The sequence below is a fragment of the Triturus cristatus genome, chromosome 3_1 (assembly GCF_964204655.1).
Source record: "Triturus cristatus chromosome 3_1, aTriCri1.1, whole genome shotgun sequence".
Lineage (NCBI taxonomy): Eukaryota > Metazoa > Chordata > Amphibia > Caudata > Salamandridae > Triturus > Triturus cristatus.
The window spans coordinates 28,568,536-28,582,901 of NC_140583.1; positions in this window are offsets into that span (position 1 = coordinate 28,568,536).

The following is a 14,366-nucleotide window of genomic DNA, read 5'->3' on the forward strand; positions in this document are numbered from 1 at the left end:
GAACTTCTTCAGGGCTGTAACAGAATAGAAAATACTTTTTTATAACACTCATTAAAACTGACGGACGTACACATATTTACAAACGTTAAAAAAGTTTTTTGTTTTAGATTATACAATTATATAAAGATACAAAAATGGAGTCATTATGTACATAAGATGCCCTAAAAACAAATTTATTTGTTGGCGTTCTTTTACATATTTTATAGTACCCTATTTATATATGTTTATTCAAATAGACAAATTAATCACTGTACTATGTTCAAAGATCATATTGACAAATTCTTTAAAAAATCCAAAAGAATATTTCATTTCTAAATTTATATATTCCAAAACTAAGACTCGAAAGGTAAAAACTATTATCTCACCTCAAAATGACAGCAAGTCAAGTATAGGCTTTTTATTTGATGATTGGTAAATATGAAATAGACGGCAAATCCCACATCAGGACATCCAAAATATCAGAATTAATGTAAAAAATTAAGACAAAGGAAACCAAATTAGAACAACCTGAGCTTAATAACAAGAGATTTCAAAGAGAGGGGGTTGAATAGCACCATTTAACTCACCTTCGTTGGTCGCAGAAGGTATAAATGTGTCTAGAGAGCCAGTGATTCAATATTAAAGATGAGGAGGTCCAATATAATGATGGCTATCAGATTTCTTAATAAAAATCTAAAGCAAAAACAAAAACCAGTATTGAATCAAATATAATAGAGAGACAAAATAGAAAATCATTGCTTCATGAAATAGGAATCTGTCATTTATAAAAGTCACGAGACTCCACAGTGTTCACCATCACTAGAAGAGGAGTAGACCAAGACCAGAGATTTCGATTTTAAAAAATCAGAACAGAAAACAAAACCGTGGCCATAAACAATTTAGTAGTTTGTAGCTCGAACCTCTTTCTAGTAATGGCTATGTTCTCGCCAGTACAATAACTTCAAAAGGTTGTGAGAATCATTACTTAATGACATAAAAATCTGGCGTTTATAAAAGACACGAGACTCCACAATGTTCACCATTATTGGAAGAGGAATAGACCAAGACCAGAGATTTCGATTTTGAAAATCAGAACAGAAGACAAACCGTAACCATAAACAATTTAGTAGTTGATAGATCGAACTTCTTACTAGTAATGACTCGGTTCTCATCTGTACGATAGCTTCAAATGGTTGTGTAAGGCGGAAAGTCTTAATTTACAAAAGTAGACGTTCAATTTTTGAACAGCAAAATATCGATCAAACGCCTAATAAAAAATATATATATATATAAATAAATAAATTTTGGGTGAACAGATTGATATTTACCAACAAAATTGTATATCTGTATATACGTTCAAACTAGGACATATGAAACTAGAAGAATACCTCGTGTCTTAAAAAAAATGTTTTGGATGAAGAAGGTTTAAAGCTTTTCACAGACATATTCAACCTGTGTTTCTGAAAAAATGGAATCGATACTTTATATAATTGCTGGATACTTCAAAAAAGTAATCAATACTTAGAATCCAAATGAACAATAGTTCCACCAGATAATCATAGGAATCACAATACGCAATTTATTTTATATACATATATTAGGCATTCACAGCTATACTAAATTTTATCTGTAGCTTCAATGCATGACATATATATGAGTATACACTAAGAACCATAGTCTCTGATTCCTAATGAAGAACTTAAAAGGCGGGAGAAAAAAAGGGGGGCAGAGGGGGGAGGAAAAGGGGAGAAGAAGGCAAATTCTGAAGGCCATGGGAGGTTGGGTAATACTTCTATCTAATTAAAATGTATAAGGCTGGACAACCAAGTTGAATATTGCTCCAACAGACAAACAGACTAAAGTTTCAGATTTTTGACCAAAACTAATACATTATTTGTCACATCTAAAAAGACACCAAATTAACCTCATATTGACTATCTAAACAAGTTTACAGAGTTCTATTTGCCATGGAAATACCTTGATACGTGATTCCTGCTCTCGCTCCGATTCCCCGACAAACTCCATAGTAGTTTCCCGCCGCTTTTATACCATGTTTGGGTCCTTTAAATCAGAAACACCTGATCTTGAATATTAGACGCATAATTAGTGACATCATAGATGCGCGACGCTCGCATTGGAGCAGCCTTCTATGTGGGAAGCCTCTCGCAAACGGTTCGGCCATTTTGAAGTGTCTAAAGTATAAATGTTTCCAACTGTATTATACTGAATATAACACTCGTTGGATAAATATCCAATTTCAAACAAAGAAATAATAATCTGTGCTTTAGTAAATCAGAAAGTGATGAAGTAAATCGTAATTCTAACAATGATTACGACTCGGGCAGAAACGACTGATAAATACGTTTCTTTCGCTGTCATGAGACACACAAGAATTCAAATAATTACCCTTGCTATCCTCTAATAAAAAGACAAAGAAAATACTGAAAGACGAAAGCTGTAGAAATATGAAAAAGGAAACTAAGCAAAGGATACCGTTTTCATGCTCTAAAATTTCGGCCATCTTTAAATGTCAGTTGTATCTAAATCCATTAAGTTGGTTCTTATACTAGCCATGTATATAAATGAAAAGATAATGGTACGAGCCTATAATGATGACTAATATAATGATATGAGTTATAAATCTAATACTATTACGAATCGTGCTAAAGCGGCAATATAACTATACTACTATTATTAATACAAAAACATACAATATATTATGGTTGGTCATAAGATCCTTTAATTAGGAAAAAAAGAGGAAATTAAGTAGAACAGAAAGTGTAATCATTAACTGTGTAATCTATTCAAAAATTATGTAAAAATAGCAGCGTGACACTTCAAAAAGATGCCTTATGATAAATGCGAAAGTAATCCACAGCGGAGTCTTACAAGTATACAGCCCTGGTATATTGGCTGTATCTTAAAAAACGATAAAGAAGGGGGAATATAAGATTTAGATTTGTGGAAAGAAAACCCTTGTTGTGGAAGAATACCAGAGTCCTTATTGGCAAGAATGCCAGAGTCCTTATTGGCGATGATGCCCAAGTCCTTATTGGCAAGAGTTCCCGAGTCCTTATTGGCAAGAATGCCCGAGTCCTTATTGGCAAGAATGCCTGAGTCGTTATTGGCGATAATGCCCGAGTCATATTGGTGATGATACCCGAGTCCTTATTAGCAAGAGTTCCCGAGTCCTTATTGGCAAGAATGCCTCAGTCCTTATTGGTGATAATACCTTAGTCCTTATTGGCGATAATGCCTGAGTCTTTATTAGCAAGAATGCCCGAGTCCTTATTGGCAAGAGTTCCTGAGTCCTTATTGGCAAGAATGCCTCAGTCCTTATTGGTGATAATACCTTAGTCCTTATTGGCAAGAATGCCTGAGTCCTTATTGGCAAGAATGCCTGAGTCCTTATTGGCGATAATGCCCGAGTCCTTATAGGCAAGAATGCCTGAGTCCTTGTTGGCAAGAATGCCTGAGTCTTTATTGGCGATAATGCCCGAGTCATATTGGTGATAATACCCGAGTCCTTATTGGCAAGAATGCCTGAGTCCTTATTGGCAAGAATGCCTGAGTCCTTATTGGCGATAACGCCTGAGTCCTTATTGGCAAGAATGCCCGAGTCCTTATTGGCAAGAATTCCTGAGTCCTTATTGGTGATAATACCTTAGTCCTTATTGGCAAGAATGTCTGATACCTTATTGGCAAGAATGTCTGATACCTTATTGGCAAGAATGCCTGAGTCCTTATTGGCGATAATGCCCGAGTCATATTGGTGATAATAACCGAGTCCTTATTGGCAAGAGTTCCTGAGTCCTTATTGGCAAGAATGCCTGAGTCCTTATTGGCAAGAATGCCTCAGTCCTTATTGGTGATAATACCTTAGTCCTTATTGGCAAGAATGCCTGAGTCCTTATTGGCGATAATGCCTGAGTCTTTATTAGCAAGAATGCCTGAGTCCTTATTGGCAAGAGTTCCCGATTCCTTATTGGCAAGAATGCCTCAGTCCTTATTGGTGATAATACCTTAGTCCTTATTGGCAAGAATGCCTGAGTCCGTATTGGCAAGAATGCCTGAGTCCTTATTGGCGATAATGCCCGAGTCCTTATAGGCGAGCCTTGGATCTGCACCTGCGCGCCATGAGAGGTACTTGACCTGTTTTAATTACATTTTGGCAGTCCACACGGCACCCCTTTACACTGACCTGCTCCCTGCTGACGAGAGGCAACTACCTCGAAACACGTGTCCAGGGATGGCTAACGCAACACATACTGTTCTTTATACATCGTGGCATAGGCGTACCCGCCGTCGCCACTACATTTACCACAGTCCTTTGGGGCAACTTGCTGGTGTGACGAGCATTGTGCGACCAACCTTTGCATAATAGGCAAGAATGCCTGAGTCCTTGTTGGCAAGAATGCCTGAGTTCTTATTGGCGATAATGCCCGAGTCATATTGGTGATAATACCCGAGTCCTTATTGGCAAGAATGCCTGAGTCCTTATTGGCTATAATGCCCGAGTCATATTGGTGATAATGCCCGAGTCCTTATTGGCAAGAATGCCTGAGTCCTTATAGGCAAGAATGCCTGAGTCCTTATTGGCGATAATGCCTGAGTCCCTGTTGGCGACAATGCCCGAGTCCTTGTTGGTGACAATTCGCCAAAAGTAGCAAAGCTCCTTACATTGGTTGGTGCTCAACATCGATTCCAATGTCCATTTTGAGTGTTCCCAATTAATTTTCCCTTTAGTGATTGAATCTCTGTACAATGGCCTAGCTCTCTGTATATCGCCTCTGGACACAGACTGAATGGATCAGGAAAGGGTGCGCCTTGCCAGTCTGCAGGGTTTGGTATACCAGGGGCCCCTTTCTTCCTTTTGGGAATGAGTTTACATTCTACCAAGAAGTAGCAAGGCAAATCCATATGTGATGCTGGACGCTGAGCTGTCCAAGGTCCTGACTTCAACAACTAAAGCGTCCATAATGTGTTTTGAGCAATATTGATTGGATTAATTGACCAATGCCTTTTGCCTTCTATATTGAGTCTTAATTTTAATAAACCTTAATGGTTTGCATCTCAAAATCTAGTCCCGTGTGTGGATTATCCAGTGAGTATTTTCTTGTGTGAATTTTTTAACATGAGCTCCACCGGGTTTACTGTAATTTGTGTTTAGGGCTCTAGTCTTCCAAGAATCACACATACCACAGGTACATCAATCATCCCTTCTGAGGCAACAAGCACTGACACACACGTACACTGACAGCACGCGGTGTCTATGACAGCAAGAGGTGCCTATGACTGACTGTATACATGTATACACTGACAATACGCGGTGCCTATGACTGACTGTATACATGTATACACTAACAGCAAGAGGTGCCTATGACTGACTGCATACATGATTATACTGACAGCAGGAGGTGCCTATGTCTGACTGTATACATGTATACACTGACAGCACGCGGTGCCTACGACTGACTGTATACATGTATACACTGACAGCACGCGGTGCCTATGACTGACTGTATACATGTATACACTGACAGCATGCGGTGCCTATAACTGACTGTATACATGTATACACTGACAGCAAGAGGTGCCTATGACTGACTGTATACATGTATACACTGACAGCACGCGGTGCCTATGACTGACTGTATACATGTATACACTGACAGCAAGAGGTGCCTATGACTGACTGCATACATGATTATACTGACAGCAGGAGGTGCCTATGTCTGACTGTATACATGTATACACTGACAGCACGCGGTGCCTACGACTGACTGTATACATGTATACACTGACAGCACGCGGTGCCTATGACTGACTGTATACATGTATACACTGACAGCAAGAGGTGCCTATGTCTGACTGTATACATGTATACACTGACAGCAAGAGGTGCCTCTGTCTGACTGTATACAAGTATACACTGACAGCAAGAGGTGCCTATGACTGACTGTATACAAGTATACACTGACAGCAAGAGGTGCCTATGACTGACTGTATACATGTATACACTGACAGCAAGAGGTGCCTATGTCTGACTGTATACATATATACACTGAGAGCACGCGGTGCCTATGACTGACTGTATACATGTATACACTGACAGCACGCGGTGCCTATGACTGACTGTATACATGTATACACTGACAGCAAGAGGTGCCTATGACTGACTGCATACATGATTACACTGACAGCAAGAGGTGCCTATGACTGACTGTATACATGTATACACTGACAGCACGCGGTGCCTATGACTGACTGTATACATGTATACACTGACAGCAAGAGGTGCCTATGACTGACTGTATACATGTATACACTGACAGCAAGAGGTCCCTATGACTGACTGTATACATATATACACTGACAGCACGCGGTGCCTATGACTGACTGTATACATGTATACACTGACAGCAAGAGGTGCCTATGACTGACTGTATACATGTATACACTGACAGCACGCGGTGCCTATGACTGACTGTATACAAGTATACACTGACAGCAAGAGGTGCCTATGACTGACTGTATACATGTATACACTGAGAGCACGTGGTGCCTATGTCTGACTGTATACATGTATACACTGACAGCAAGAGGTGCCTATGACTGACTGTTTACATGTATACACTGACAGCACGCGGTGCCTATGACTGACTGTATACATGTATACACTGACAGCACGCTGTGCCTATGACTGACTGTATACATGTATACACTGACAGCACGCGGTGCCTATGACTGACTGTATACAAGTATACACTGACAGCACGCGGTGCCTATGACTGACTGTATACATGTATACACTGACAGCACGCGGTGCCTATGAGTGACTGTATACAAGTATACACTGACAAAAGAGGTGCCTATGACTGACTGTATACATGTATACACTGACAGCAAGAGGTGCCTATGTCTGACTGTATACATGTATACACTGACAGCAAGAGGTGCCTATGTCTGACTGTATACATGTATACACTGACAGCAAGAGGTGCCTATGACTGACTGTATACATATATACATTGACAGCACGTGGTGCCTATGACTGACTGTATACATGTATACACTGACAGCAAGAGGTGCCTATGTCTGACTGTATACAAGTATACACTGACAGCAAGAGGTGCCTATGACTGACTGTATATATGCATACACTGACAACAAGAGGTGCCTATGTCTGACTGTATACATGTATACACTGACAGCAAGAGGTGCCTATGACTGACTGTATACATATATACACTGACACCACGCGGTGCCTATGACTGACTGTATACATGTATACACTGACAGCACGCGGTGCCTATGACTGACTGTATACATGTATACACTGACAGCAAGAGGTGCCCATGTCTGACTGTATACATGTATACACTGACAGCAAGAGGTGCCTATGTCTGACTGTATACATGTATACACTGACAGCAAGAGGTGCCTATGACTGACTGTATACATATATACATTGACAGCACGTGGTGCCTATGACTGACTGTATACATGTATACACTGACAGCAAGAGGTGCCTATGTCTGACTGTATACAAGTATACACTGACAGCAAGAGGTGCCTTTGACTGACTGTATATATGCATACACTGACAACAAGAGGTGCCTATGTCTGACTGTATACATGTATACACTGACAGCAAGAGGTGCCTATGACTGACTGTATACATATATACACTGACAGCACGCGGTGCCTATGACTGACTGTATACATGTATACACTGACAGCACGCGGTGCCTATGACTGACTGTATACATGTATACACTGACAGCAAGAGGTGCCTATGACTGACTGTATACATATATACACTGACAGCACGCGGTGCCTATGACTGACAGTATACATGTATACACTGACAGCACGCGGTGCCTATGACTGACTGTATACATGTATACACTGACAGCAAGAGGTGCCTATGTCTGACTGTATACATGTATACACTGACAGCAAGAGGTGCCTATGTCTGACTGTATACATGTATACACTGACAGCAAGAGGTGCCTATGACTGACTGTATACATATATACATTGACAGCACGTGGTGCCTATGACTGACTGTATACATGTATACACTGACAGCAAGAGGTGCCTATGTCTGACTGTATACAAGTATTCACTGACAGCAAGAGGTGCCTATGACTGACTGTATATATGCATACACTGACAACAAGAGGTGCCTATGTCTGACTGTATACATGTATACACTGACAGCAAGAGGTGCCTATGACTGACTGTATACATATATACACTGACAGCACGCGGTGCCTATGACTGACTGTATACATGTATACACTGACAGCACGCGGTGCCTATGACTGACTGTATACATGTATACACTGACAGCAAGAGGTGCCTATGTCTGACTGTATACATGTATACACTGACAGCAAGAGGTGCCTATGTCTGACTGTATACATGTATACACTGACAGCAAGAGGTGCCTATGACTGACTGTATACATATATACATTGACAGCACGTGGTGCCTATGACTGACTGTATACATGTATACACTGACAGCAAGAGGTGCCTATGTCTGACTGTATACAAGTATACACTGACAGCAAGAGGTGCCTTTGACTGACTGTATATATGCATACACTGACAACAAGAGGTGCCTATGTCTGACTGTATACATGTATACACTGACAGCAAGAGGTGCCTATGACTGACTGTATACATATATACACTGACAGCACGCGGTGCCTATGACTGACTGTATATATGTATACACTGACAACAAGAGGTGCCTATGTCTGACTGTATACATGTATACACTGACAGCAAGAGGTGCCTATGTCTGACTGTATACATGTATACACTGACAGCAAGAGGTGCCTATGTCTGACTGTATACATGCATACACTGACAGCAAGAGGTGCCTATGTCTGACTGTATACATGCATACACTGACAGCAAGAGGTGCCTATGTCTGACTGTATACATGTATACACTGACAGCAAGAGGTGCCTATGACTGACTGTATACATGTATACACTGACAGCAAGAGGTGCCTATGTCTGACTGTATACATGCATACACTGACAGCAAGAGGTGCCTATGACTGACTATATGCACACCTACACTGACAACAAGAGCTGCCTATGACTGTCTGTATACACGCATTTACTGACAGCAAGCCATAACTTTAATTAACCAAGAATATATGTACAATCTGACTCACACATTAGCACGGCCGTGCCCAGCGGGTGAAAGACCCAGCCACAGTGAGAGTTCAACTGATGACGTCATCAGCACGGGGTGTGTTTTGCGTAAGGGGTGCCTAAGTGGGTTCAGAGTGAAAACCTCATCGCGGACCTGCCTTTGAGGGGGAGAGGGTGAAACTGATGTATGAGCGGGAAAGAGGGGTCGCTGTAAGTATCTGGGAATCCCATGGATGGAATTGAAGATGCTGTGACGTCTGCAGATGGACTGGAGTTGGGTCAGAGCTGGCTCAGGGAACAGGCCAGGTGTGGAGCTTCCGTACAAGGATTGTCGGAGCCGCAGTCACAGTGATATCGCCCCCTTTCCCCAGTGACAAGCCCATTTGTTTCAATCTGGCGCCCTCCTGTGGCCAGCTGCGTGGACGTCATAAGGCAGCCGCCTACAGTGGGCCTACATGTCGGGCGGTGGCAGAGGTCTGCGGACCCTCACCTGCCCCGGAGGTCACCTGTGCGATGGCTTCCCTCCCACCTGTGATTCATCTTGCTTTGAGCGCCGTGGCGCCTGTTGTCTTCTCGTGAGCTATTCTTGTATCTCGTTCCCGTCAGAGCTCGCGGAGGGAGCGCGGGGCCCGCTCTTAAGTAAGACGTATGATTCTAGGTGGTTATTATGGAAGAAAGCAATTTTATCTGCAAATCTTCATTTCTCAGCTTTCCCGCCAAATGAGCAGCAAGGGTCCTGTGCGGATGAGCACATGAAGGGCGTCATTGCCACAGTGATCCGTCTCCGCGCCTACGCCAAGGCCACTGGCCAATCACCGCAGGCGGAGGAGCCGCGCCTTCCCCAGACTTTCAAGCACTGTGACTCCAGCAGCATCAACAGACATGTGCTGCCTCCCAGAATCCTCCGGGGTTCACTGAAGGATATCAGCTGCAGGGTAGGACTGCCCCATGGGGCAATGACGCAGTGCCCATGGCTGTCCAGACAGGTCAGTGAGGGACGGTTTTTACGCTGTTTGTGGGCGTGTTGCTTTTTTACTTCCCTGATATTAAAACAAACATTGTGCGCAGGAAGCTTAAATATATGCACTTTCATACTTTGCAAAACACATACACTTATACCTCGTTTTTTTACAAATTCAAAACTGCCCTAATTTGCAAACGCGCAGGGCCACTGCTTTTGTTATCTGATTCACTAATGGGGGCCCCAGATCTTTTTCTGTCCAACTCCGACCTTGTAAGCTAGAGCAACAGATCAGATGCTTTCCTGCTCTCTGCAAAGCTTAATTTGAGCTGGTGGTTTCTGGTGCTCAGCACCAGAACTTAATTGTCAAAACCAGCACTTATGACAGTCTGCCACATGGTGGCGCTCTTTGTCTCATTTACCCACCATCCTTAAAATCCACCGGGCGGAATCGGTGGAAGATCTTTCTCTTATCTCGGTGCCATAGCCTGGAAGATACTTTGGGTCACCTCGGAACTCTCAATTTTCAGGAAATAATAAAAAAACCTGGCTTTTTAGAAAATGAAGCAACTCGTCCAGTGTGGGTGTACTGACAACCTTTTAGCGCTGGGACACTCCTTCGAGTAGCTGTGCGCTCTGCAAATGCTATTTCATTCATTCATTCATTCATTCATTCATTCATTCATTGACAAGCATAACAAAAGCTCTTTGTTAAGTCAATGCAATTTAAAAATGGCTCCTACCTGCCGCCAAAGCAATTCTTATTGCTTTGGGGCTCTGGCATAGTCCAAATTGTCCCACTTGCAGGAGTGTCATGGTGAGCAGCAGTGTTGTTCCTATTATTGGCAGTACTGACAGCAGCACTGGATGGTGCAAGCAGACGCTGCCCCCTAAAGAGGGCCGCGGCACCTCTATTTTTACAAATGAAGTTCTGCCTTTCTGAGCAGCAACATCCATGATACCAGGACCAAAGCGGAGCCCATGGGCCGTCTGTCCGTCCGCCCATGACTCTGATCTCTCTCTCTCTCAGAGAGACAGAGAGAGAGTCAGAGTCACTGGAGCATCTCTCTCTCTCACTCTCTCTTTCTGTCTCTCTCTCTCTCTCTCTTTCTCTCTCTCTCTCTCCCTCTCCCCCCTCACCGCCCCCCACCACCACAAGGCAGTCTTAGCCTCCTGCATTATAGACAGTCACGGGAGGCCACCATAAGGCAGTCTTAGCCTCCTGCCTTACAGTCACGGGAAGCCACCACAAGGCAGTCTGAGCCTCCTGCCTTATAGACAGTCACGGGAGGCCACCATAAGGCAGTCTTAGCCTCCTGCCTTACAGTCACGGGAAGCCACCACAAGGCAGTCTGAGCCTCCTGCCTTATAGACAGTCACGGGAGGCCACCATAAGGCAGTCTTAGCCTCCTGCCTTACAGTCACGGGAAGCCACCACAAGGCAGTCTGAGCCTCCTGCCTTATAGACAGTCACGGGAGGCCACCATAAGGCAGTCTTAGCCTCCTGCCTTACAGTCACGGGAGGCCACCATAAGGCAGTCTGAGCTTCCTGCCTTATAGACAGTCACGGGAGGCCACCATAAGGCAGTCTTAGCCTCCTGCCTTACAGTCACGGGAGGCCACCATAAGGCACTCTTAGCCTCCTGCCTTACAGTCACGGGAGGCCACCACAAGGCAGCCTTAGCCTCCTGCCTTACAGTCACAGGAGGCTACCACAAGGCAGCCTTAGCCTCCTGCCCTACAGTCACGAGAGGCCACCACAAGGCAGCCTTAGCCTCCTGCCTTACAGTCACAGGAGGCCACCACAAGGCAGCCTTAGACTCCTGACTTACGGTAACGGGAGGCCACTACAAGGCAGTGTTAGCCTCCTGCCTTACAGTCACGGGAAGCCAACACAAGGCAGTCTCAGCCTCCTGCCCTAAAGTCACGGTAGGCCACCACAAGGCAGTCTTAGCCTCCTGCCTTACAGTCACGGGAGGCCACCACAAGGCAGCCTGAGCCTCCTGCCTTACAGTCTCGGGAGGCCACCACAAGGCAGCCTTAGCCTCCTGCCTTACAGTCACGGGAGCCCACCACAAGGCAGCCTTAGCCTCCTGCCTTGCAGTCACAGGAGGCCACCACAAGGCAGCCTGACTCTCCTGCCTTACCGTCACAGGACCCCACCACAAGGCAGCCTTAGACTCCTGCCTTAGTCACAGGAGCCCACCACAAGGCAGTCTTAGCCTCCTGCCTTATAGACAGTCACAGGGGGCCACCACAGGGCATCCTTAGCCTCCTGCCTAACAGACAGTCACAGGAGCCCACCACAAGCCAGTCTGAGCCTCCTGCATTACGGTAACGGGAGGCCACCAATGTGAGAAGTTGGCCTGATATATGTTGTCCACTAATTATAGTGGGCACCTTGTATCAGTCCAAACAACCCCTTATGGTGAATGGTTAAAGACAACCTTTATTGAAAGCTATCCTAGTGGTAGCTATGGAGAGCAGCCTTCAGGCTAAGTCTTGAAGGAATGTAAAGCAGCTTGTTTTACCAGTCTATAATCTCTTGAATGACCAAATGAAAGGACAACCACACCCGGTATATGTTTAAAATATATGTATTTAAGATAAAACACACCCCTCTAGTCTCTTTATGTGACTGGAGTTCGAAGTACTTAATTTACAAGTTAGCAATCAACAGTAATAGCACAAATACACGTTTGGGCTCTAGGGGCGTACCAAACCATACACCAATACAGTGGTATAAGAACCACGACTGAACTAGCCACAAGGCCTAGAACCTGTAGAATCGCTAGGACCCTAAGGAACCACCCAAGGTAGTGACACAGGGGACCCAGGGGGGCCGTGTGCAGTATGTGAACACAGCCGTGGGGGTTCCCGTTAGCTTCTATGGGTAATGTCATGGTTAGAAATTTAAAGATTAGGGACACTTAGAATCAAGTTAGGACCAAACCCTTTTGGACTTAGGAAGTTCTAGGGCTAGCACCCACGGGAGCACCAGAGTACTCATGTTACCTCACCCAGGGAAGCCGGGTGCATAGGTGTTTTTGGTGTCGGGTCGCGTCATCGATTTCAATGGAAGCTGGCGAAGAAGTACTGCTGCCGTTAAGAGGAGAAGTGTCCGAAGCTATCCAAGCCTGGATCTACGATGGAAGTAACCTGAAAGGAGAGGGGACAGAGTCTGGGTCACTTACCAGTGACCAAGGGCAGGATGGACCAATGCCCACAGATGTCGGTTGCTTCAGGTGAGTTGACGGGTGTCTTGACTCTTCAACCACGAGGTCCAGAAGGTACCGGTGATGACCAGGAGTCTGTCGAGTGCTGCGGTGTCGGTGTCCAGAATGGACCCAACAAGCCTTGGCAATGGCAAGTCACTTGGAATCAGAGAAAGGACAGCGGTGCAGACCAGCAAGGTCTGTGGGACTCACCCAGCAAGGGTAAGTCGGGGCACTTCTGGAGCAACCAGAAAAGCCCAATCAGAAGAGGAGTGGCCTTTGTGGGGACCTTCTAGCCAACGGGCTATCGATCGCGAAGGAGCCTTGAGCGGTCGCACTGGAAACTGGCCCACGGGTCATTCGTAGAGAGGAGGCCGGAAATCTTCGGTGCAGGAGATGTTCAAGGATGGGGCTACTTGGAGCCCAAAGCACAACTTCGAGGAAGACCAGGAAGATGATGTTGCTGCAAAAATTCACGGTGTCCAGGGGTCACGGTTCGACATCACCCATGATAGCCACGGGCCTCACCTTTGCTGTGGACTCAGGGTAGCCTCGGGGAAGTCTGGAAATCCACCTCTGGTGATGCAAAGACTTCGGCGTCCGGCGGGAACTTCAGCGATGCAGACCGGTCAGTTGCTTCTTTGGTGCCTGCCAGGCAGGGGAGTCCCTCCTTGACCCCAAGGGAGATTTCTTCAGTCTTCTAAGCAAAGTAGAACGTCGAAGGTCCAGGATATATATTGCAGAGTTTCATCCAGGGTAATCTAAAGAAGAAAAAACTGGGTTCCCATACTTATACAAAGTTTGGGGGTTGGACATATTCCAGGGACCCACCTATGGGAGGGTTTGGAAAGAGGGGTGGTTACACCCATTTCCTTTGTCCAGCTTCGCACCAGAGCAGGGGCAGGTAGCCCCTGCAACCGGTTTGAACTGGACTATGCACAGGGAGACCAAGTGTGCCCCCAGTGTAGGACTTCAAGCACCAGAGAGTGCTCCCGCCCAGCCCCAATACACATATGCCTGTCTGGGGAGGTGG